We start from the raw sequence: 27,702 nt of genomic DNA, 5'->3' as shown, positions 1-27,702 counted from the left end.
GCGGCACTCCTCTTCGCCGTTGTCGGTGTTGGTGGAGTAGTCCGGAGGAGGGGTTTCCCCTTCTTGGACCCTTCGGCCTCCCCAGTTGGGACGACCTTCCTTTTCTTCCCTCCCCCCGCTGGAGGGGGAGAGGTCTCTTCTTCCTCCTCCTCGTCTTCACGGGAGGAGTGCGCCTTGGAGTCGTCGGATGATGAATCCGACACCTCCTGGCGCCGGGCACTCTTTCGAGTCCCCGTGGCCTTCTTCTTGGCCTTCTTCTCCGGCACCACATAGGGTGCCGGAGCCAGCAGCTTCGCCAAGCATGCATCTGCTGGGCCTTTGGGCAAAGGAGCCAGACAGTTGATCTGTCCGGACGTCTCCTGCCAATCCTGTCAAAGGTAAGGGAGCTTAGATCCCGCATGGAGTCAAACTATGAAAAACTAATACCCTGTAAAAGGTAAAGACAGCCTACCGCACGAGCGTGACGGTGCGTGCTGAATCCGCGATCCTCAGTAGCGGATGCGGGGGCCTCGGCGCCCTTGAAAAGCACCTTCCAGGCATCTTCGTACGTCATGTCGAAGAGCCTGCTCAGAGTTCGGTGCTACACCGGGTCGAACTCCCACAAGTTGAAGGCCCGTTGTTAACACGGGAGGATCCGTCGGATGAGCATAACCTGGACTACGTTGACAAGTTTGAGCTTCTTGTCTACCAGGGTTTGGATGCATGTTTGAAGTCCAGTCAGCTATCCTTCTTTACCCCACGACAGGCCCGTCTCTTTTCCAGGAGGTGAGTCGCATAGGGGGTCCAGATCAGAACTCGGGGGCTATGACCCATTCAGGGCCGCGTGGCTCGGTGATGTAAAACCACCCCGATTGCCACCCCTTTAGGCACTCCACGAAGGAGCCCTCGAGCCATAGGACGTTTGGCATCTTGCCCACCATGGCGCCTCCGCACTCCGCCTGGGTGCCGTGCACCACCTTCGACTTGACATTGAAAGTCTTGAGCCATAGGCTGAAATGGGGGTGGATGCAGAAGAAAGCCTCGCACACGACGATAAACGCCGAGATATTGAGGACAAAGTTCGGGGCCAGATCCTGGAAATCCAGGGCATAGTAGAACATGAGCCCCCGGGTAAATGGGTGGAGATGGAAGCCCAGTCCGCGAAGGAAATGGGGGAGGAACACCACTCTCTCATGGGGCCTAGGGGTGGGGATGAGCTGCCCCTCTTCGGGAAGCCGGTGTGCAATGTCGTTAGACAAGTATCCGGCCTTCCTCAGTTTTTTGATGTGTCCCTCCGTGACGGAGGAGACCATCCACTTGCCTCCCGCTCCGTACATGGCTACAGAAGATTGAGGTGGGGTGTGCGGACTTGGGCGTTGGAGCTCGAGTGCGCGGAAATGGATAGGCAAAGGAGGAAGAAGGCGTGGATGAAAAGGTGGATCCTTATCCCCTTATATGGGTGGACGCGACTATGCGCCCCCACTAGCCTGGTAAAACTCGCTTATCTCCCAAGCGCCGTAATCAATGGCGCGGTTGGGTTAACCACACCCGTATTGATGAGAATCCCGGAATAAGGGGACACGGTCTCTTCTTTGACAAGACGTGCCAAGGGAATCGCCTCGCTAAATGCGCTGAGGTGGGACAGTAAAACGATTCGAATAAAGACTTGGCCGTGGTGTGATGTCACAGTACGGAATACGTCAGCAGATTAGATTTGTGTAAATATTATTCTCTCTATGGCAATATGTGGAAACTTATTTTGCAGAGCCGGACACTACCTTTGTGTTCAAAATCTTCTATGAAGTACTTGGAGGAGGAACCCGCCTTGCAATGCCGAAGATAATCTGCGTGCCGGACTCGTCGTCATTGAAGCCTGGTTTAGGGGCTACTGAGGGAGTCCCGGGTTAGGGGGTGTCCGGATAGCCGGACTATACCTTCGGCTGGACTCCTGGACTATGAAGATATAAGATTGAAGACTTCGTCCCGTGTCCGGAAGGGACTTTCCTTGGCATGGAAGGCAAGCTTGGCGATACGGATATGTAGATCTCCTACCATTGTAACCGACTCTGTGTAACCCTAGCCCTCTCTGGTGTCTATATAAACCGGAGGTTTTTAGTCGGTAGGACGAACAACAATCATACCATAGGCTAGCTTCTAGGGTTTAGCCTCTCTGATCTCGTGGTAGATCTACTCTTGTACTACCCATATCACCAATATTAATCAAGCAGGACGTAGGGTTTTACCTCCATCAAGAGGACCCGAACCTGGGTAAAACATCATGTCCCCTGCCTCCTGTTACCATCCGCCTAGACGCACAATTCAGGACCCCCTACCCGAGATCCGCCTGTTTTGACACCGACAAGTGTTACAGGACAAAATGTACTAACAAGAGCAATGGGCTACACTGCTGCACTGGCATTATCTGTGCATTCTACTTGTTGGTAAGATTAAATATAGATCTGATCTTTTTTAGTAAATGGTGGGCGAGGGTGATAAGATGCAGAATGCTACAAAATGAACCAATCCCTCTTCCCATAATACAAGAGTTTTTTGAACACTGGTGTACTGTACAAAACATTCTTATATTATGGGACGGATGGAGTAGCTGTTAATGTAAGTACAGTGATACACCATGTTCAGTCCTTACAGGAGGACTACAGAGCTAAACCTCTTCAAAAGATTGGGTTGATTCTAAATTTATGTAAGAGTCCATACGGATCTTATAATGTCCACCAAATGGACGATTACGAGGCTAACATGTGAAGTGATGCTACATAATCAAACAGCTATGAAAGTAAGTATGGTCATACAGGGCAAGAGGTACTCACAAGAGCAATGCAGTGTGCAGTATAGTTGAGAGATTCTGTGGTCCCTTGAGAACGAATGTTCTTCTGCTAACAGTTTTCATACAAGTGAGACATTAAGGCAAATGCAGAAATGTCGTTCAAATTGTGATGTGATATCATAGACAGTACCTTACGCTGCAGCCGAGACCAATGTGTAACACGATTATTCCAGTCGCCGTCGGATAAATTTAGCACTGGAGACTTTACAGAAATTTCGTTCAGAGGCTTGCCATCGAAGTGCGCTCACCTCAGGTAGGAACGATACTTCATCAACGAGTGCTTGAAAAGCGCAAACAACCCTTGCTCATAATCACAATCCAGTTTGCGCCTCGCCTATTTAAAAGAATGAAATCTTGTGTCTTCTGTCAGCAGAAACATATGCAGTAATGACCATGAATAACATTAGTACATTACTTACGCGTAAGTTGCGGAGGAAGACTGGAAATTGTTCTGTGTCTGCGGTATAATCTTTCCATGAAGGAAAGATGCGCACAAAGTTCCTGACAACAACATAAGCTTCGTCTTCTAATCTGGGAAGAAATGGAACATGGGTCCTATTTGCTGCAATTGGGGCTCTCTTTGGTTCGAAAAGGGATTTGGCAACTGGATTTGGTGTACTCTTTGCTGGAATGGGGATTTTGCGTCGTACAGCTGGTGCTATGTCAACTAGAATAATCATACTGTTTCCTGCAGTTGGGGTCTGCTGAGTTGGGGCATCAGAAATGACCAGTGTAGTAGGGCTAGAGTCTGCTAGAGTTGGGGTATTTTGTGGGTCAGGTGATATTGCAACTACACCTAATGGGCTATTTGATTTATCAGGTGCCACTACCTTTTCCAAATACTTTGCTTGTGCTCCCCCACGATCAGCAATCTCCCTCTTCCTTTTGAACGTCTGATACACAAGAACAGCATTTGAATGGATAAATATGGTATGATGACAATTGGAATATGTACTGAAAATGGATAGGCAGGGCGTATTCACATACACAATGTGTAAACTAAGCTAATGGTAGTTCAACAAAGTAGAAGCAATGCAAAGCATCAGTTGCAAGATATGTGCGAGCAATGTAACCTTGGAAAGTTAGAGCAAGTACCTTGATGGGTGAATAAGATAGGGCATCTTCCTCCGACTCCTCCACTAGGGAGCTACATTGACTTAGGTCTCCCTCTAGCTCAGAATCACTTTTAGGATCATATTCTGAGCATGAATCTGTAGGTGGAGAGTGTTTGCATTGCATTGCATCCAGACTTGATTTCAGTCCCTTAATGCCAAGTTTGACAGCCATGGCATTATTCTGCTTTATTCTTTTCATGCGCGCAAGCTCATAATCATTATGATGCTGTTCAAAATCTGAGATTCATGAAAACATAAAAAGTAGTCAGATTATCTATGGAATGCATTGCGGTTTCAACTCGGAGAGTGTCTCCCTATAAACCCCTGCATATGCAAAGTTCACCTCCCCAACCGTGCTGACCAGACCACACACAGAGATACACACCCGAGCGGCGAACATGCATTTTTGAAACTAATTTAGGAACATTTAGCTGACCAATTAAACAACTCTGTTTTAATAATATCATATTCGTATTTGAACAACTAAGCTTGTTTAGCTTGATGGGTGAAGCAGTGTTATTATGACATGAAGCATGTATTCTGATCGTATAGCGATCATAAAAGGGGGAAACTCTAAGCATATATTTTTTAGCAAAAGAGGGTTTCCCCTCTGATTTCTATTAAAGAAACCACCACGGAACCAACATGATCAATTAAACCCTAAGCATGATCAATTAAACCGTATTATGGCTGTGCCATGGCAGATTTGAAGCTACAAACCAGAGAAATGATATTTAGCATCCATTGTTTGCTTCGAACTAAGAACTAAATTCTAAGAGCTGAAAAGAAAGTAGAGTAACCAAGTTAAGATCTATTTTCTGGTTGAGATCAAAAAGTTGAGGAGATATGAAGTACCACCTCTTTTGCGGCGCCGTGTAGGCATCGGGGTTGCGATGGCTGTCGGTGGCGTTGAAGTAGATCTGCGACGGTAGACGGGTGCATCGGGGGATAAGTCCCGTTGCGGTGGAAGAGAAGGCCGTGTGAGCGGCCTCGGCAAAGAGGACGACGGCGCCGATGAAGCAAGAGGACGTGATGCAAGGCTATTGGTCCATCACCGTGGATGAGAAACGTCCATCTCTAGCGGTGGACGACGCGGTCTTAGTAGGCGCTCCTGCATGGTGGAGGACAGTGGCGATGGATGTGGTGGAGGACGGCGGCGATGGATGGGGTGGCGGACGGAGGCTGGTGTGGGAATGGGGTGTTCTAGCGCGGACGGTGTATGAATGGGAAAATGGAGGGAGAGGTACGGGGAACCATGTTTTTGGGACGCGCCTGTCTGAAATATGGGAAAGTTACGAACTTATCCCCCATTTCAAATTTGGACGTCTCGTCGGTTGGGGATAGGATGGTAATCTCACATCTCCCAAATATTTGCCGGTAACTATTTCAGGCGAGGAGAGGGTGTTTTGCCGCCCACGGTTGGCGCCCACGGTGTATGAACGGGGCCGACAGGTAGGGAGGTTGTGTCACGTCTGATGGAAGTTACACATCTGCCCCTATTTAAGATATTAGCCTACATCTATTTCGGACGAGGAGAGGGTGTTTTGCCTCCCACCATGTATGAATGGGGAATGGAGGGAGAAACAGAGGTCTTTCGGACAAGCTTGAATCAAATGAGTTTTTCCGCCCATGTTTGACGCCCACAGTGTCGGAATGGGTTCAGAGGCGGTTGTGTCACGTCTAATTGAAGTTACTAACCTACCCCTATTTAGAGCAGTGGAAATCGGGCCGATGGATTGTCCGTGTAATGGGTAGACAGTAATTTCCATCTCCCAAACACTTGGCTTCGGGCAGCCGATGTGGGAGTGGACATTTTGCTGTTTCTTTCGAATTTTGGGACAATAACCATCCACGTTTACCCTGGCAACTAAATTCGAATCCATTTTGTATTCCTATATGAATCTTTATAAATCATTCTATGTGTTTTTATATATCTTCAAAAGGACGACAAAGATGTATTCCACTGTCATATATGAGTATGGTTTACAAATGCCGATACTCAAATTCAGAAACTAGAATCCAGTTTAAGGTGAATTCGAATATTTGGAACACTTCATGTCCAACTCAAATGTCACACGCAGCATAATGTGTACTCCCATTTAGATATGTACACAAGCGATGTATCAAGATTCAAATACCGAGTCAATCAACAAGAATGTACGGAACTAACAGACATATAAACACTTATAGAGTATATGGATCAATAATGTCAACTAACATACATAAGCCAGGCCGCTGTACTTTTTTTGGCTACAATGGCATCCTTTTTTTAGCCAGCATCTTGGCCCTTTCCGATGCGTGCCACTTATGGTCCATCTATACTACTATTGTTGAATGCACATTCAGCCCGATTGGCATATTTGTAGGTCTGGCACAGCAATCCAAATGAAATGTCTCCGAGTCTTATCAATTAATACAGACTTGTGCTCAAATAAAATTACAAATAAAAAACAAAAATAATAATTATTACATGATCTCTAAAACAAATGGTTTGATTGATTACATGAACACACAACACAAAGGTATTCAACTATGGAAAGAACATTTCACCTATGATTTACCAAGTAGGAATTTAATTTCCTTTTTTCCTTCAGGACCTTAACAATCTGGTCAGTCTCAGCTTGCTTCGTTTTGAAATCCACCAAATATTTAATGGTTGTCTTGAGTACTGCTTGTGATTGTGTTGTTTGCTTCCTCAACATGTCAACTTCATCTCTAAGTGCAGAAGCAGAATCTCTTTCTACCACTAGTTTAGCCTCTAGAGCATCAGCAGTTGGCAATTCATAATGCACGATTGGGCCGGTGCCACTGCTGTGGGATGATGCAACGTCCATGGGGACCTCGCTCTTTGATCTTAGGCTAACCTGTTTTGCCATTAAAGTTCCAATTGGATTCAGAAAAGTTGAAGTTAGCAAAACATCTCAACTGGGAATTATAACAGCAAACCAGTTAAACAAACAAGGAATTAAAGCGTTTCAATTGGATGCTGAAAAGTAGTTATTAACATCATTGTAACCCGCTGTTGCAACAGCATAGCAGTTAAACAAACAAGTAGATATTTAAGTTAAGGCAAACAGGTAATTCTTAACAGTAAGTATCAAACACATAGAAAGGCGCAGTCTACAATATGATTAACAGGTTGTGCCATTATGTAATCAGTAGCAAACTAAATTAAGCCAAGCAACGTAATTGAATTTTTTTGCAATAAGTGGCTAACTAAAATTCCGAGAAGCAGGTAACTGAACTTACGCTAGTTCTTTGTACAGGCACACTGCAACTTCTTTTTCGCTTACAAGGTTGTACGAAGGAGTCCATGGCATAAATTGCTTGGATACGCAGTCCCAATACTTCTTTCATCCCACACTGCATGGGTAAGTCGAATGGTTAATCTGGTAAGATGGTGCGTCCTTATTATGTTATATGAGGACGTGTAGTTAGACTAGTTGTAGCCAAACACATCACACTGGCTTTTACTGTATATTTCATGTGGTTACTTTGGGCATACGAAGATCTAAGCAATCTACAATAGGATGAAAAGACTGGCATCCTTCACATTATTGGCGAACTCAGTTCATAGAAACAAGCAATTCAACCATTCTATGGGTAAATCAAAAGCACCACTGGAATATTTTTCACTATCCAATCATACACGCAAAAAGGGGCGACGCCACCATAGGGGCTGGTATGGGCGGCCGCCTCAGGTGGCTGGAAAGTGTGCACCTAGTTTGAGTCGTCCAGGTTGGCCCATGCTAGTTTTGTTCGTCCCAACACACGAGCAGGCAATGTAAAAAATGAAGAAAAATGTTTCAATTTGGATGGGCCAGTAACATAAGTGCAAGGCAGGCCCTATAGCAGGCTCGTGGCCCAAACGAGTGCCTCCCATATCGATCGACAGCAGGAAAAATCCCAAATTCATTCGCTCCAGCCTCGAGTCTGGTTCGCTCCTAACCTAGCCGCCACTGGACAGACCGAAATAGCACTTCCTTGCGCCCTCGTTGGAGGGCGGTCACCGGGCTTCAAGTGAACGGAAGGACAAGAAGATGAGGATCCAACCCTGGGTATAGCCTGCGTGGGAGGCAGCGGCGGCAGCACGGGCATGGCATCGAGCTTGCGCAAACGGACAGTCGCAGCTTGCAAGAGTAGCATGCACAACGAGCAGGTACATCAAATCCCTGGTTATATCTAGTTCAACTCTTCAATTTCTGGCCAACAGTTAAACTTGACAGTGTTGTAAAACTGCTTGTATGTAGGGAATCTATGAGAAAATGAAACCAATTTCTACTTATTTTATAACTCCCCCAATCAATACTGAACTGACTGAATCTGATGTATCTAATCAAGTTTCCAGTGCAAACATACAAGCTCATGTTGTTCGTGAGCTTGAAGTGTCTAATGAACAGACTACTAATGAAGGATTTGATGCAAACATTTTACATGCTCCTGGTGATGAACATATAGTGTCTAATGAGGGATCTAATGCAAGCATTTTGCAAGCTCATTGAAGGATTTAGTGTCTAATGATGATCTACTATGTTGAGAGAGACAGAGATTTGTCGGCATTGATGACAAGAAAATTATAGTGCATTTTCATAGCTAGAGGAAACGTCGAGGCCATCTACCAGAAAGTCCCCGTATCATGACAACTTAGCATAAATACTTGGCATACTTGTGCAGGATAGATATTGGCATACTTGTGCAGGATAGATATATTGATATGCAGTTTGCGCACTTGTTATACGTGCAATTACACTTCGATATTTTCAGCCAGAGAACGAATAATTCAAGCAGGTATAGACCATGTTTGTAGTCCTTGTAAACCATGTTGCATTTTGTGTTTTTTGGTGCTTGCATCATTTAGTGTTTATAATCTGAACTACTTTGGATCATTAGCTGGTTTTCAAAGTGCATGTAGCTTCACATTTCTCAAGTTATGTTGATTTCCGGTGTGCAAGTGCCTTCGTATTTTTTAAGTTAAATGTTCGCCCCTGGTAACTTGAAATCGTGGATCAGGCACTGCACACAAATCATACACGAATGCCAGTACGAATAAAATGAAATGCAGGGACTTACGCTAGCTCGTTGTACAGGCTCACTGCAGCTCTACTTGCGCTTGGGATGTTCCATGTACAAGTCCATGTTACCACTTGCTTGGATGTGCAGGCCTTGTGCTCCTTGCATCCCGCTCTGCATTTTTGACATGGCGAATGGTTGATCTAATAAGAGGAATCGACCTTGATGTTGTACCGGAGGACTGATACTTACAAGGTTATATGGGTGTGCAGGATGTGTACCAGATCCCATAGCGCCGTCATGCTTCTCTAAAATATGGATTTGCTTGTTTCAGATGATATCTCCAGAAGAAATAAGAGTTAAGATCAGAGTTGCATAGGCGTGTAAGCTAAGAGAGCAGTGAAAGGATATCCAAACATCGTTGGAATAGTGCACAATGGAGTGATGTGTGGATACCTAGTTCGGGCCGGCGTTTGGGCATGCTCGCCTAGCTAGAGTGCGGGTCACTTCAGAGCCGTTGAGGGTGATGCGCTGGCATTGGCTGGCCGCGCACAGATGCAGGTCTTCAGTGGCAGCGAAGCGCTACGATGCGGTGGACGAGACCGTTGGTGAAGCCCCAACGGCCTCGGGGGGCGGAGGTGCGACGATGTGCTCGGTGAAGTAGCCCCGGTGAGCTGGGAGACGGCGTCGGTGAAGCGCACTTGATGCGGTGGAACTCGGTGTCTGTGAGGCATGTCGGTTGCGGCGGCCGACGTTGTCGGTGGACCACCCGGTGCGGTGGACGAGGTCATAGATGAGGTAGCTCCGGTGCGGTGGTGAAGCGCGACCGTCGTCTTCGTCGTCGTCGTCCGGCACAGAGGTGGGGAACGGTGGCGAAAGAGACGAGACAAGGGGCGATTCGAGGGTTGGCGGCGAATTAGGGATTTGAGCAATCTGGGCGCGGAAGGGGACAGTGGAGAAGAGAGATTTTTTCAGGGCTGGAATTGGGGCCGCCAGATATTTCAATCTGAAACGTGGAAGCACAAACTTATATTGTTGTCGTCCTTTTTTGGGGGGGGGGAGGGGGGATGGGTGGCTGGGTGCTATGCGTCCGTCCGACACACACGACCACCCCGACAGGACTATGCTTCGGTGCCTTAAGGAACCTGCCTTTGTGTCCATGACATATGGGCCCAACAGGTGGCTGGCCCACATGTTAGTGACCCAAAGGCAGTTGCCTTTAAGGCACCGAAGCAGCGTCCACCCCGACACGACCCTGGTTTGCCTGGTGCTCCTACATTTGAGAATGCAAACGAATCTTCTTTCATTTGCAAACGAATCTGTATGTATTACCATGCCAGTGTTTTCCTTGCAATAATTAGTCATTCGAAACGAGATACCCGATCCGTTCACTTTTGTAAGTCGTTTCAGACAACTTAAAATGAACTGTTTTGCACAATGTCTGAAATGTCTTCAAGGTCTTATAAAAGTGAACAGAGGGAGTACAATAAATTAATTAATGAGGAGTTATTTGAAAAAAAATCAAAACGGTACCCACGCTAACGTGGATTAGAGTGTGTGTCACATAATTAGTTATTTGAATTAGAGTGTGTGTCACGTAGTTAGTTATTTGAATTATAGTGTGTGTCACATAGCGATCTCCAATTCTAACGTGGATTTTGCATTTCACTATATCCACGCTACTTTTTTAATACAAATTCATATGTATATGATGAACACCATGGTAGTGAGAAAACTTTTGGATGGATTCAAACATATGACCTACAAAATAGCACAACAAACTGAGTCAATGTCAACTTTTCGAAACTTAGTATGGCACGAATTCGAAATAATTACCCGTATGCCTGGTCCTCGGTTCAAATCTTACAATGTACACCGAATTGAAACAACGATATTAAGTCTTGTACTATGTACATTCAAATGTTGTTTTTAGCCCCCCCGCCCCGCACAAACCCGACATACTTCCTGTATCAGTCAATCCTCCTCTCCTAACCACCTTAGGAAGATGTCAGTTTCCAACACACGTTCATTCTTTCTCTCCATGTTTCGATCTCTTAGTCTCTCAACCACACAACCCCTTTTTCTACTCTGTTACCAAATGTATTTACCTCACACACCCGCCATTGCACCCCATGCCGAGCTCTCTCTCTCCCCACTCTCCCTCTCACCCTCTCGTGCTAAATACATGCATTGCCTATCTAGCCCCCAACCTCTCGTGCATGCGCACGCACGCACGTTGTATATCTAGGTCACTCCCTCGAGACTGTCTCACTCTTTCTTCCACACGGCGGGCCACACTCGCTCAATCTCGCTCTATTTATCTGAGTCTCATTTAACCTCGTTTTCTTTCACACACAAATGATATATCTCCCTGTTCGGGCCTCGATCGACACACTCTATACTCTCTCATGCAGATTGTCTATCTAGGTCAGTCCATCCAAGCCGCCACCACTCTTTCGACCTCATGGTGGGCCACGCTCACTCAATCTCTCTCTCTCTCCGTATGTCTTCATTGACCTTGCTCTTTCTCGGACAAAAACGATATATCACCATGTTGAGCCCAATTCGACCTATTCACATTGTATACTCTCTCACGCACATCGTCTATCTAGGTCACTCTCTCCATCCCGTCTCACTCTTTCGATCGCATGGCGACCCTATGTGATCGGTTGACCTTGCTTCCTCTCACGCACAAAATATATCTACACGTTTGTGACTGGATCATCTCTCAAGCTCTATCTTACAGCCCTCACCCTTGCCAAAAAGCTCAATCGTACAATATCTCTCCAGAGCATATATATTTGTTCAATGAATGTTGGACCACAATCACTTTGTCTCTCTATCTATATGTCTCTCGATCGACCTCGCTTTCTCACACCGTATCTTCCACGCGTTGAAGCTACTACCTCTCCATCCCTCGCAAAGCCGGAGCTATTTACATTGCGAGGGTGAAAGTGCGTTATATCGACTAGAGGGGGGGTGAATAGGCGATTTTTATGGAAGTCTTCAAAACATGGGAGTTATGAAGACAAAGGATAGAGATAAACCTAATACCCTGCAGCGGAAGGTAGACTACACTAGGCAAGCTATAGTCAAGTATTCAATAGAGTGAAAGCACAATGACTAATAGCAGCAATGTAGTAAGGATCAGGTAGGAAGATATTGTGAAGCCAAACAGAACTAGCAGTCACTCAGTGAAGACAAAAGATAGTGCAAACATACAATGACTTCACAAGGAGTAACAGTAAGTAAAGGGAAGGGAAGATGAAACCTGTGACACGCTGAAGACAATGATTTGTTGGACCAGTTCCAGTTGCTGTGACAACTGTACGTCTGGTTCGGGCGGCTAGGTATTTAAACCTTAGGACACACAGTCCCGGATACCCAGTCCTGAACACGCAGCTCAGGACACCCAGTCCTCACCGTATTCCCCTTGAGCTAAGGTCACACAGACCTCGCCCAATCACTCTTGTAAGTCTTCAAGGTAGACTCCCAAATCTTCACAGACTTCGTTCACCGGCAATCCACAATGTCTCTTGGATGCTCAGAACGCGACGCCTAACCGGCTAGAGGATGCACAGTCCTCAAGTGTAATAAGTCTTCAGATCACACAGACAAGAAGACTTAAGTGATGCCTAATTCTCTTTGGCTTTGGGTGGTTAGGGCCTTATCCTCGCAAGGAATTCTCTCTCAAAGGCTTCGAGGTGGGTTGCTCTCAAACGACAAAAGCCGTACTCTCAATCTGAGCAGCCAACCATTTATGGTTGTAGGGGGTGGGCTATTTATAGCCACTTGGCAACCCGACCTGATTTGTCCGAAATGACCCTGGGTCACTAAGGAACTGACACGTGTTCCAACGGTCAGATTTCAAACTCACACGGCAACTTTACTTGGGCTGCAAGCAAAGCTGACTTGTCCGACTCTGGACAAGATTCGCTCTCATAGTCTTCGCTCAAAGACATAGGTTTTTGGTTAGGCATCACTTCAGTCATTCTGACTGGTTCTCTTGGACCCCACTTAACAGTACGGTGGTTCCTATGACTCAACACAAAAGAAAAGGAACTACGAAAGATCTAAGTCTTCGAGCTCCATAGGCTTCATGTGGTGTCTTCTCTTTTCATAGTCTTCAATGTGAATATCTTCATATACCACCTTTGACTTCAATGTCTTCATACATTTTTAGGGGTCATCTCTGGTAGGAAAACCGAATCAATGAGGGACTTCTACCTGTGTTATCCTGCAATTCTCACAAACACATTAGTCCCTCAACTAGGTTTGTCGTCAATACTCCAAAACCAACTAGGGGTGGCACTAGATGCACTTACAATCTCCCCCTTTTTGGTGATTGATGACAAACTAGTTGATGTTTTCAACGGGGAATATAATCTGTGAAATTGCAAAGGATAAGGAATTGTCTTCATAAGTTGCAAGGGCTCCCCCTGAAGATGTGCATATAAGTAGTTTGCTTTTGGAATGCAAATGCACATGGCAGGTTGTACTTGTGGAGATCCACTTCAACTTATGACGACAATCCACTATGCATGTGAAAGTATATGAAGATAATGACGTGCATAATGGAAAATGGACGTCTGCAGAATGATCTAAGTGCGGAATTTATCGTCGCACATGCGGAATTTATCATCGCAAAACAAAGTGGCAGATAAGTAGCAGACGACCATTGAGTTTAAGTGTTACAACTCAAAGAACCAAATGTAGCAAAACAAGAGTTGTAAGCACGAAGCAAAATATAAAGCACCCGCCCATATGGACCCGCCTGAAGACTATCAACCTCATATGCTTCTCCCCCTTTTGTCAGTAAGGACCAAAAAGGTTTGAAGACATAGAGCATCTACTCGTTCCCATGCAGAGTAGGTGAAGTAGCAGGGTCGTTGGTGGTGTTTGGCGGTGCTGAAGAGCTTGGAGCAGAGTTGAAGCGTGCTGAAGAAGGTGGCAGTGAAGTAGCATCGTCTTCATCCTCGATAATTCTGGCAGTCACAGTTGCAGCAGAGGAAGAGAATTCAGAGTCTTCAAGGGATGGAGTTCCTCGCAGCACAGCCCTTCGAGGAGGTGTGGAGTCAAACTTGAATCGCTCAGTGAAGCCATCCGCTTGAAGATCATCTTCAGAACACATCATCATTAGTCCTTTCCATGTGCGGCGACAGGTTTCATGGGCAACGAAAGCATTCTTGGTGGCAAGATTGTGAATGCGATTAACATCCACCAAGAGGCTTTTCATCTGACGCTTCAGCCAGTCATGATGCCTATCCTATTTCTGATGAAGAGCCACAAGAAGCTCTCGGTCGTTGAGAACACGAGTGCGCTTCTTGGGTCTTGGAGCAGTTGTACTATCAGTGGCTTCAGTGGAAGCAGGGTGTGGTGCACGTGTAGTGCCAGCCAAAGGATACACTCGAGTGACTGCTTCAACTCCTTCAATGTTCTGAGAGAAACTCTGATGCTCTGCATTCTGAAGACTTAGAGGTTCCTTTGCAGGCTCAGGATAGATGGCTTCAGTAGAGATATCCACATCAGGCAGAAAAATCCTATGATTGCGAGCAGATGGCTGATATGAGATATCAGAGTGAAGTTTAATTAGCCGCATTACCCATGGGGCGTAGAACTTCAAGCCAAACAGATCAGAGCCCGATGTAGCAAGTTGGCGAATGAATAAGTCATGTGCATTGAAGCACTTTTCATGAAGAATATAGAAGACCAAAGTATTCATTGCACCCTCAAGCTTGGCATTTGGAGAGTGCCCTTTGATGGGCCAGAGAGTTCGCCGGATGATGTGATAGATGGTTCTTGGCAGATACTCAAGGTCTTCAACGAAGAACTCCGTGGGATAAGCAGCATCTTGGGGCAATGGCTTCATCATGCTGAGCATCTGACTCATATCAGGTTCCGGCCTCTTAAAGATGCTCTCAATAGCTTCACTATGCAGCTGACAGCCATGCTCGTAGAGATCGCCAGGAGTGGGCAAACCAGTGAGCTCAATGATGTCAAAGGCTTTGGCTTCATGATGAATGTTTCCAGTCATCCACTCCAGGAACCAAGTCGCCGGATCTCTGCTATACCCGCTGATATGAAGTGTGGCATAGAATTGGAGCAGCAGCTCTTCATTCCAATGCTCTTGGTCAGTAACGAACGGCAGTAGGCCAACTTCCTTGAAGCAATCCGAAGCTTCTTCCAGACAGGGCAGACCAGCTATAACTTCAATGTCAAGGCGCTTGTGTGGGAAGATGCGACCTTGGTTATAAAGAATGCATGAGTAATAGCTTCGCTGAGGATAGCTCCAGAACCGATCAGATGATATCCTTTCCCTTGAGTAGGGGTTCCTGGAGCTATCGAAGAATGTGTTGTCTGCCCTGAAGCCATTGATATTGAAGGAGCCAGGTGCTGATGCAGGACCTGGGAACCTTGGCAATCTTGGGATTGGCTTCTGTACCTAAGGCTTGTGCCCAACATGATAGTCGAACTGGGGACCGGCAGCAGACTCAGGAACAGAAGTGACAGGATCAGTGGCTTCACTGTCTTCTTCTTCCGTTGGGGAGGGCTCCACATTAGCTTCATTAGTGGTTGTGGCAGCCTCAAGATTTTCATCCTCCACTTGATGAGCTGGAGGGTCGGTCACAAGCACGTTCTCCTTGAGAACTGCTTCTTGATGAGACAGGGGAGTGGGAATTTGTGGGACTTCTTCTTCCGCGGCTGATGCAGCCGGATTGTCTTCAGCAGAGACTTGAGGCCTTGGACCTTTGCGAAGCCTGCGCAACTCAGGCAACGCCTGTGGAGTTGGAGTTTGCTGGGCCTGATAGTCTTCTTCCTCTTATGGGTGATCCGCCTATGAAGCATCCTGTGCAATTGGCGTCAGTGGACGACCAATGCTGATGAGTTCGCTGTTCTGAGGAAGGACTGCGCCATCTTCTACATGGTCATGGTGACCAATGTCTTTAGCAGCTATGGGGTCAGCTGCTGGAAAGTCTTCAGCTTAATGAGCCTCTGTGGAAGTAGGCTCATGGATAGTCAGTTGGCGTTCAGCTTCAGGATAGACCATAGAAATGGGTTTAACTATCAAAGGCTCTGTGGGAGCAGCCCTATCTTTCTTGGTCTTCCTCTTCTTCTTGGAGGGGGCAGTAGGAGAGGCTTCAGAATGTTTTCTCTTCCTGGCTTCGGCCTCAGCAGTCCTTGTCTTCTTGAGCTCTGAAGCGGTTGACCGGCTTTTTGGCTTCGAGCCAGTCAGTCTAGTTGGGAAGATAATCGGAACTGCTTCCTGCCTTGGTGCGTCGGGTTCAGCCGTAGCAGGCTTCTTTTTCTTCTTTGCGGCCATCCTGGAGTCGATGCCAGGACACCCAAGGGCCTTGCACTTCTCAGCCTCATTATAAGCTTGCACGCATCTGTCAGCCAGAGTCTTCATGCGCTCACGCGAACCCTGAGCTTCCTTGAGCTCGTGCATCATACTCTTGAAGTTCTTCACTTCTTGCACGCTGAGCTTGGCCATATGCTTCTTGAACTGAGCCTTTTCATAGTCAATCTTTTGCTTCAGTTCAACAATGCGCTCAGCGACAGCTAGCTCTGAAGCAATGGCGCCTTGGAAGGCGACACTGAGGCCAATGGGTAGCTGCAGATCTTCAAAGCTGATGTTTGGCGTGTCAAACCACTCGTCAATGAAGTTGTGGATGATGGTTACATCAAAGAGAGGCAGATCATTGAAGATTTCTGCTTCTTATTTGCTCTTTATGAGTTGCTCAAGAGTGTCATCTGCAAGATCTTCATCACTTGACAGATCAATGTCGTCATTGCGCAGAATGGCAGGAGCTGTTAGCTCTTGGCCTGTGTGTGGCAGAGGCATCTTGACCTTCTGGGGCTTGGAGATGCGAGATAAATCTTCGGACTGCACACTGTCTTCAGGAGGTGCAGTTGCCAGTGGCTTCGCCCGTGAGATTTTTGGTGAAGGGGCAGGCTTTGAAGCTTTAGGCTTCTTCAGCTTCTTTGTCTTCGGTACTGCAGGCACTTCTTCTGATTCAGCATCAGCTGCAGGCTCATTCACTGCAGTCCCTTGAACCAAGATACGGGTGATGAGGCCTTCGAGGTTGTAGAAAGGGCCGATGACATTTGGTTCTGCATCTCGTGTGCCATCTGCCCTTGGTGCTGAGGGACCAGGGTTGAAGTCCAACCCCAAAGTCTTCTTGTTCTGCTTCACTGAGTTCTAGGCAAATTGGAAATTGTGCTTGAACAGATTGTCGTCATGACACCATAGTAGTGACGATGGGTGTGCATCAGCAGGCTGTGGCCCACGGACCATGCAGGGATAGAAGCCTTGTTCAATGGCTTCATCTCTGGACCTGGGTAGAAGATTCTTGTATAGGATGTCTCCCCATGGTCTCTTGATGGCATTTTTCTCAGCGTATTCTTGGGTTACAAATCGGTAATTGAACCATTGTTCTGCCCAATATCTTCGAATCCATTGGATTCGGGTCTTGCGCTGATTGTAATCCTCTTCGGGATCTGTCTTGTACAGTTCTAAGAGGTCATCTGGCAGATCTCTGGATGTTTCTCCACGACGCTTTCTGCCACCCTTCCTTGCTGATTTCTCTGAAGCCATAAACTTTAACTTGAAAGGCTTCAACACATTCAAAGGCTTCAAAGGTTTTTGCTTGCTGGATCAACAGGAACTGGCTTCGGGAGAATTTATGTGATGCTGTAAGAATTCTGCAAATGAATGCAGACTATGAGAACCAAAGGATTCTCCCACGGACATGTACCTGTGACAGCATTAAGGTGCGAGCGAAGGGGAAGAGGTCATATGCATTCTCAGAAGATTTTGAAGATAAATCAGTTTAGAAGACATTGACCTCATCGTGCGAAGACATTCACTCATAGATAAGGAGTTGGTTCCAGATTTGTACGAATCCACAGATCAGTACAAGTGAGGAATCTAACTACTTTGTGAAGCACAAGTGAATATACTAGGCATGTTATGAGCTGCAGTATGAGAGAGATCTAACTTGTGTGAATAGAAACTGCTTGTGGTAGAAAGTGACAAATCCATAGGATCAACGGTGCTGTAAAAAGGAAGTTTTATTTACCACACTAAGAACTGCTAGACGGAGTGGAAGATGAGGCCGAGCAGTTCGATCTTCCGTGCCCTAACTTGGCGACGGAGGACACCTACGGCGACGACGGAGAGGACGATGTACGCGTTCGGCGTGAAGATGGCGTCGGAGAGGTTGCGGCAGCGAAGCGCTTCGTTGCCGGTGTCGTCGAGGGCTAGCGGTGGCGCTAGGGTTCGTGCGAGAGTGGAAGAAGAGATAATGACCGCTGTGAAGTGTGTATTTATAGGTACATGGGCGGCACTGCTCTAAGGGGACCCCGACTCATAAGTCGTGATCACCGAATGCACGTGTACAGTGATCCCAGAGATCAATGCTCACTGAACACACAGAAGCTGAATAACAAGAGTCTTACATCCATACATACCATATTACACAAGTAGGACCATTATGGTCAAGTCTTGAGTATAACATCGCAGCGGAAATCTTCGTCGATAACTTGGACCCATGCCATCTGCCATAACCCTACAGGCATTCTGACTGGGAAGCGTCCTAGCTCGCATGTTCGTCACCGAGGTACTCTTCTTCATAGTATGTTCTTTCATGCCTGGCCAATAAAATAACCAGTGGCAAGCCAATGAGTACTTTGAATGTACTCGCAAGCAACCCAAGGGTGATAATAGAATAATTATGCAAGGCGCTACTGCTAATTTGGCATTTTTGCAGAAAACTAGTTTTTCTCATGCAAGTATGATCACCATTTATCAAGGATATGAATGCGTCTGCAACAAGTATCAGGAGGTTACAGACATCAACATCGGGATAGAGTTGTGAACAACTCATACTCAAGCTCATCGTGACTTCCTCACGAATCACGTCAACCAAACCGTGTTGTTTGTCAGAAACATATGGACGTAGTCTAAGCAGCACCACCCAACTGTCCTTGACCATGGACACGGCTATTCGAATAGTTTTACACTCTGCAGAGGTTGCACACTTTACCCACAAGATCCGGGGAACTTCCGTGTCATCCACGACCCGCGGTACATCAAGTACCCGGGGTAAGCACCCGATCACTATCTTTCCCTAGACGACACTAACAAGGAGTCCACTCGTTGTTCCGTATCCTCACGATGTACATCATACGAGACTCACTCGAGATCATAACATCCGAGAGGGGACACAACGGTGTATCCGGTGCCCTGTGAAAACAATCATGGCCGCCCTACCTGGCACGACCCCGTCCCAAGAGAGAGCACCAACTCTCCCCCGTCACTAGTAATGCAGGCTCCAAGCTAGTATCGGCCTAGGTAATCAATAATGCCCTTTCCCATACAAGGGTAGAGTGGTTGCGCATGTAAGGTTGGGACAGTCGAAAAATCTTAAATCTAATCCGTCTCTGTAAACAACACTTTTATCGAGCCTCGGTACACTACCTCTCCACCAAGTAGTGACCTAGTTCATCATCATCTCCCAGGGGCATTAGTGGCACCCACTGGGCTTTTTGCAAGTATGTCAAACCACACTTGTTTCTTTCCATGCATAACCCTGATCTACTTTGCGTAGCAACTACTTAGCATCCTATCTACTTCCACCGGCATAACCCTCCTAGAAAGGTAGGGTCATGCATCATGCAAGTGTCAACGAGAAAGGCAATGGAGGCACCACCTCAAGTGGCCACCGTTTTATCATGACTTCGATGCAAGCAATAAAAGTGCTATATGACATGCATAAAAAGGGTTTCATAGACATGGTCAAAGGGCTGCTTGCCTGGTTCATCAGAGTCTTGAGATCTTCAAATATCTCTGGTCCAACTCCAAGCATTTCATCTACTTCGTCAACTATCGTCGAAAGCAACCATAATAAGCAACACAATAAGGCAGGAAATGAAAGTGCTCTAAAAATATTGATTTGACTTTTCTAGGACATCTCTAGTTATACGAAAATTAACCAGAGTGGTTCCATTGGAATTGGGTCAGTGGATATTTCTAAACATTTGTATATGATGGAATCAAGGGGTTTATGGATTTGCAAGAAGTGTACAGAAATATATTTTTGAAAAATGAGCAAAGGCACCCATTTAACAAAGGATGATTTTAGAAGCATCTAGGAATTGGTTTCACTGGATTTGGAGTTGAAATGATTTTCCTATGAATTTGCAAAGTTGACAAATATGAAGAAATAGACCATTATTTGAGGTGATACAGAAAGTATTAGTAAAAATGTTCAAAAACTAAGTTTTGAACTTATAGACATCTAGGATTTTGAATCATGGAATTTGGATCAAAAATGGGCTCTCTGTGATTTTCTAAAGTTCAGCACATAAATAAGAAAATAGGATTTATTTAATATGTGTGAAGGGAAATGTGCTAGAAAAATGTGCAAAAAGCACCATGTGATAGGGCATGATTTTAGGAACTACTAGAAATTTGAATCATCCAATTTGGAGTTAATTTGAACTATGTATGGATTTTACAAATTGTTCAGAAAAGAAATGGGAAAAGGGCTCTATGCCTGCTGGGCCAGAACAGCCGCAGGGCAGCGGCCCAGCCAGCGACGTGGCCCCGCCGAGCCGGCGCGCACACGCGCGCCAGGTTTGAACCTGACGGGCGGGGCCCAGCTGCCAGTGGGAGAGAGAGGGGGCGAGAGAGAGGTGAGGATGACAGGCGGGGCCCACCTGTCATCACTAACCCATGGACAGGGGGGTCGCGGTGCTCACCGGCGACGATGCAGGCCACGGCGAGCTCCGGCGAGTGCGGGGATGGCTTCAGGAGACTGCCGCACGTCGGTGGGTGGTGGACTTGGCCGGCGGGGGTGCCTGGTTCGCCGGTGACGAGGAGCTGCGGCGGAGGAGCTTCGGGAGGCGGTGACTCCGGCCGTTTCTGGCAGCTACAGAGAGGGGAAAGAAGGGGGAAAGGATCAGAGGGCTGCAGGGGTTCCAGATCGAGGCAGAGGAGGAACGGGGGAGGCCTATACCTCGCGAACTCCGGCGAGCCGAAGCGGCGGAGCTCGAGCTCGATCTCCAGCTCGGGTGGTCCTGGAGGAGAGTGGAGGGCACAGGGGGCCGATTTGGAGGGGTAAGGAGCGAGTGGTGGTGGGGGAGAGGCTCGGGGAGGCCCTTAAATAGGCGAACGGCGAGGTGCCGTGGACCCGTGCGCCGGCGGGCTTCTGTGCATCGCCACAGGGCTCGGGAGGAGCTGGCGCCGTGTCTGGGGTGTTTGTGAGGCTGGTCCAGTGCTAGGGGAAGGAAGAGGGGGAGCGGGGAGGGGTCAGAGACGTCGCGCGTGTGAGCTCGCTCACTGGAGCTCTCGGGCGGCCGGTGCGTGTGCGAGCAGGGGCAGGAGAGAGAGAGGGAGGAGGGGGCCGACCAGCTGCCGTGTCTCGGACGCCAAGGCGTCTCGTCTGGCGCGCTAGGGAGGCCCGAGGTGGCCGGAGGTACTTGGCAGGGGGCGGCTACAGTGCGGGAGCGCACTGTAGCGCGCTCCAGAGCGTGCAAATGGCCGGCATGCCATTTTTTTGGCAAAGTGGGAACGGCTAAGCATGTCTGGTAGCTCTAGCGAGGAGTAAATAATATGAGGAAAGCCTTGGATGCCTTGGGTGGCCACTGGAGTGAGGAGGGAGATGAGGAAGAGGGGTGCAAGGGCTGTCCAGAGGGGTAAAAGAGGTGGTTTCACCCCTCAATTATTGATCTGAGATGCAGCCATTGCTACTGGAGGTAGAAGAGGTCTAGGAGGGGCTGTGGTAAAAAGTGGAGGCCATGGAGAAGAGTGGAAGAGGTCAAAACAGGGGTTTTAGTAAAATGGCAGAAGGTGTTTGATGCTTGTTTGGTTAAGCAAATGAACTCCATTTGGCAGGAGACTCCACAGGGTGAAATTTCACATATAATTAGGGCCTTACACCTATTTTGAGCTTATTTGGGCAAAGTTCACAATGTAACTTTGGTAAACCCTAGAAATCAACAGAAATGGCTTTACCAAGATTTAGTCATGCAGATCTATTCTCCTTGATGCACCACTTGGTGTAGTGTCATCATTTGAGGTTATGAACATGTCCACAAAAGTTGAGATCAAAAGGAGAAAGTTGCCAATGTAGAGTTGTTCAAATTTGGTTTTGAACAGGAAGGGTTTTGGGGCACTTTGAGCAAGATAACATTCTCTCCAACCTGTGCCATTTGGTCTAGATGAATAATTAGACCATTTGAGCATGTTCACAAGGTTTGAGAACATTTGGACATGTTTGGCAATGTAAAGTTGCTCAAACTTCAAAATGGACAAAAATGGTTTTGAGGAGATTTCATGGGGTTATACTATTCTCCATGACATGATACTTGGCAAGATCATCAAACATGTCATATGTGACATGCTAGAATTTTCTTGGAATTGCTGGGGAATATTTCCTGTAGAAATATTTCAAATCCTTGAAATGGGCAGAAATGGTTTTTGAGGGATTTGACCAATATTTTGAACATGACCATGTGTTGAAACTCTTATATATGGACAATATATGTCCATTGAGTTTCCCTAAATTTTCTCAAATATTTTTGAAACAATAAAATAATTTTTCCCTATTAAAGACCATTTCTGGCCTTAATAAAAGCTTTTAAATAAAATAGTAAAATAACTTTTAAAATTATTTTTTTGTGGTTTATGGGAGTCCTATATCTAATAGGATTCAAATATATTTTTGGAAAGATTTTTACTGCCCTAAATTAAGTACTTGCAGTACAAATCTTAATTCAGGGGTTTTTGGAAAACTAATTTTTCAAAATACTTTTTGGCCAAATTATTTTTGTAAGAAAATACTATATTGCTCTATACACATGGCATGATCATTGGTTCAAGAGTTTGGAGCAAGGAGATGAAGTATAGGAGTTGGAGGATTTATTTGATTTTTAGAGCACTTGCAAACAACAGACAAAAATCCAATCAAGGCAAGGTCCAAAACACTCAAAAGTTTTTGTTAAACCACATTTTATCATGACTGTTAGCTTAAGTGTTGTGGCATGAAAATCAGGGTGTGACAACTATGCTATTACACAGGTGCCCCTGGCGATTCGCATCTGAGGAACACGTGGCCATTATGCGGAATTTTGGGGTTTGTTCCACGTCCCACTCACGCATGGATTGTCGGGTGGTCGTTCCTACTTCTTCGTGTGTCATGTGGAGGAATGAGCATTTAAAACGGACTTAATGGTAGTCTCTGTATCTTCTGCTGACAAGGACGCGGAGAAGACATTCGACAGTTTCAATAGAATGCATATGATTTGGAGAGATAGAATTTGAGATAGAAAGCATAGAGAGGTTAGGGTCCGATCACATTCACTTAGTTCAAAAGATTCAACAAGAAGACATAGCTATAAGTGAATGCTGTAGAGGACAGAACACTACTATATATATATATATCTATATAATCAACATAGTGAAGATAATCATGAAGATATGTTGAGATTGAAGCCAAATCAAATGTGAAGACATAGCAAATATAACGCCATGAGTGAAACACTTCAAAATAGAACGTTTGGTGGTGGCGTTACCCACCGTATAGGAAGTATTAGACCCAGACACGGCGCACAATTATCGTGGCGCTCCGAAGTCAAATTCCACATTAATGTATTCACACTTAGAATGTATGTCTTCATTGATTGAAGATATACTTTACTTCGTGTGTTGCACATCTAAGTCATCAATATGCATCAGGGTTAGGATGTGTGCCTGATCACAGGACATTTGAGGATTCCAGGATATTTAGCTCACACCGTAACTTGCAAAATCTCTTCTCATCCAAGGGCTTGGTGAAGATATCTGCCAATTGCTCTTCAGTGTTGACGTGTATGATATCAATATCTTCCTTCACAACATGATCTCTGAGAAAGTGATGACGAATTTCAATGTGCTTTGTCTTCCAGTGCTGAACTGGGTTATTGGCGATCTTGATGGCGCTTTCGTTGTCGCAGTAGAGTGGCACTTGCTTCAGATGAATGCCATAGTCCTTGAGTGTTTGCTTCATCCACAGAAGCTGAGCGCGGCAAGATCCAGCAGCAATGTATTCGGATTCAGCAGTGGAGAGAGATACACAGTTTTGCTTCTTTGAAGACCAACATACAAGTGATCATCCCAGAAAGTGACATGTGCCTGATGTAGACTTGCGATCAACATTGTCACGAGCATAATCAGCATCCGAAAATCCAACCAGATCAAACTCTGAGCCCTTTGGATACCATAACCCTAGAGTTGGGGTGTGAGCCAAATATCGAAGAATTCGCTTCACACCTAAGTGATGCGACTCCTTTGGTGCCGCTTGAAATTGAGCACACATGCAAACACTAAGCATAATATCTGGCCTAGATGCACATAGATAAAGTAAAGAACCAATCATGGAGTGGTATACCTTTTGATCAAACTCTTTACCATTGTCGTCGGGACCCAGATGATGTTTGGCTGGCATCGGTGTTGTGAAGCCTTTGCAGTCTTGCATACCAAACTTCTTCAGGCAATCTTTGAGATACTTCTCTTGAGATATGAAGATGTCGTTGCGTTGTTGTCGTATTTGAAGACCGAGGAAGAACTTCAGCTCTCCCATCATGGACATCTGATATTGCTCTTGCATCATATATCCAAACTCTTCAGTGTACTTCTAATTGGTGCAGCCGAAGATAATGTCATCCACATATATTTGGCACACAAACAGTTCACCATCATATGTCTTCGTGAAGAGAGTGGGGTCTAGGGAACCAGGTATGAAGCCTTTTCTCTTCAGGAAGTATTTGAGTGTGTCATACCAGGCCGGAGGGGCTTATTTGAGGCCATACAGTGCCTTGTTGAGCTTGTATACCATGTCAGGATGTTTTGGATCTTCAAAGCCAGGCGGTTGTGCAACATACACTTCTTCTTCAATATTGCCATTGAGAAAAGCACTCTTCTCATCCATTTGATATAGAAGTATGTTATGATGATTTGCATAGGCCAGCAGTATGCATATGGCTTCAAGTCTAGCCACAGGAGCAAATGTTTCATCGAAGTCAATGCCTTCCACTTGAGTATATCCTTGAGCAACGAGACGAGCTTTGTTTCTAACAACTTGACCATGCTCATCTTGCTTGTTGCGGTATATCCATTTGGTGCCTATTATATTGTGCTTCCGTGGATCAGGACGCTTAACCAGTTCCCATACATTATTCAGCTTAAACTGTTGAAGCTCTTCTTGCATAGCTTGAATCCATTCAGGTTCCATGAAGGCTTCTTCAACTTTCTTGGGTTCTGTTATTGAGACGAATGCGAAGTGCCCACAGAAATTTGCTAGCTGAGTTTCCCTTGAACGAGTGAGTGGACTGGGTGCATTGATGCTATCAATTATTCTTTCAATCTGCACTTCATTGGCAACGCGAGGATGTACAGGGCGAAGACTTTGCTCTTGCTGATCATTGTCGTTGTTAGAAGGAATGTCTTCAGGTTGAGCATTGTCTTCATGTTGATCAGGTGCTGAGATGATAAGTTCTTCTTCAGGATGAGCTTCAGAAGGTATCATTTCTCCAGTTCCCATTAGCTTGATTGATTCACTGTATGTAACTTCATCTAGCACATTTGGCAGTTGCTCTCTTTGTGAACCGTTGGTTTCATCGAACCGCACATCCACGGTTTCAACCACTTTGTAATGAAAGAGATTGAAGACTCTGTAGGAGTGCGAATCTTTTCCATATCCAAGCATAAAACCCTCATGTGCTTTTGGTGCAAACTTTGAGGTGTGATGTGGGTCCTTGATCCAGCATCTTGCGCCAAATTCTCTGAAGTAACTGACATTTGGCTTCTTGCCAGTAAGGAGCTCATAAGATGTCTTGTTTAGACGCTTGTGAAGATAAACACGATTGATTGTATGGCATGCAGTATCAATGGCTTCAGGCCAAAATTTTCTTGGAGTCTTGTATTCATCTAGCGTCGTTCTGGCCATCTCAATGAGTGTTCTGTTCTTGCGTTCGACGACGCCATTCTGCTGTGGCATGTATGGGGTCGAGAATTCATGTGTGATGCCCAAGGTATCAAGATATGTATCAAGGCCAGTGTTCTTGAATTCAGTGCTATTGTCACTTCTGATGTGCTTTATCTTGGTGCCATAATTGTTCACAGCTCGATTGGCGAAGCATCTGAAGACATCCTGCACTTCAGTCTTGTAAAGGATTATGTGCACCCAAGTATATCTGGAATAATCATCAACAATGACAAAGCCATAGAGACAAGCAGTAGTAGTAAGAGTTGAGTAATGAGTGGGACCGAAAAGATCCATGTGAAGCAGTTCGAAGGGTCGAGTAGTGGTCATGATTGTCTTCGAGGGATGTTTGGCCCTTGTCATCTTCCCTGCTTCACAGGCACCGCCTAAGTGATCTTTCTTCAACTTGACGCCCTCGATGCCTATGACATGCTTCTTCTTTGCTAGGGTGTGGAGGTTCCTCATGCCAGCATGCCCAAGCCTCCGATGCCAGAGCCAGCATTCTGAAGCTTTTGCTAGAAGACATACGGCAAGCTGTGGTCCTGCTGAGAAATCTACCACGTACAAATCATCTTTTCGATACCCTTCAAATACTAGAGACTTGTCAGATTCCATTAGAACAATGCAACGATATTTTCCAAATATTACGATCATGTTCAAATCGCAAAGCATTGAGACAGACATTAAGTTGAAGCCAAGGGATTCAACAAGCATGACTTTATCCATGTGTTGATCCCTTGAGATTGCAACTCTACCTAGACCTAATACCTTACTTTTACCAGTGTCAGCAAATGTGATGTGGCTCTTGTCGGATGGACGTAAGGTTGAGTCCATAAGAAGGCTTCTTTTGCCAGTCATGTGATTTGTACACCCACTATCAATAATCCATTCTGAAGACACTGGTGTCGTACCCTTGGCACTGCATGCCATGAAGCAGTAGGTAGAAGCGGAGTAGTCCTTGTCATTTGCATCGGTGTCGGTGATGAAGTCATTGTCTTCAGTATTGAAGATGGACTTGGCAACGTATGCTGTAGCCAGACTTGCGACGCCTGAATCGGACTCCTCCTCAGACTCCACCTCCGCCTCCTCAGAAGCGGACTCCTCCTCTGAATCCATTTCCTTGCCAACAAACGCACGTGCCTTTCCAGATGAGCTCTTCTTGTGTGATGAAGACTTTGAGGAAGACTTGGAAGAAGACTTTGAGTATTTCTTCTTCTTCTTGTCGTCAGAGTCATATTCCTTGCTCTTCTTCTTCTTTTTGTTCTCATTGTCCCACGGTGGACACTCAGAGATGAAGTGGCCAAGTTTCTTGCACTTGTGACATGTTTTCTTCTTGTAGTCATGAGCAGAAGCTTCATCATTCCTTGAGCTTGATCGGGAAGACTTTCTGAAGCCTTTCTTCTTGGTGAATTTCTAGAACTTCTTGACAAGCATAGCAAGTTCCCTTCCAATGTCTTCAGGATCATCAGAACTGCTGTCAGATTCTTCTTCAGATGAGGAGACAGCTTTTGCCTTCAAGGCATGAGTTCGCCCATAGTTTGGACCGTATATATCTCTTTTCTCAGAAAGCTGAAACGAGGCTAATCAATGGGCTATGGAGATGCCCATCGATTGATGTTAATGCAAGGAGTAGGGATTGCCATGCAATGGATGCACTAGAGATATAAATGTATGAAAGCTCAACAAAAGAAACTAAGTGGGTGTGCATCCAACTTGCTTGCTCATGAAG

The sequence above is a fragment of the Triticum urartu genome, chromosome 6 (assembly GCF_003073215.2).
Source record: "Triticum urartu cultivar G1812 chromosome 6, Tu2.1, whole genome shotgun sequence".
Taxonomy (NCBI): domain Eukaryota; kingdom Viridiplantae; phylum Streptophyta; class Magnoliopsida; order Poales; family Poaceae; genus Triticum; species Triticum urartu.
This window is presented reverse-complemented; position numbering follows the sequence as displayed.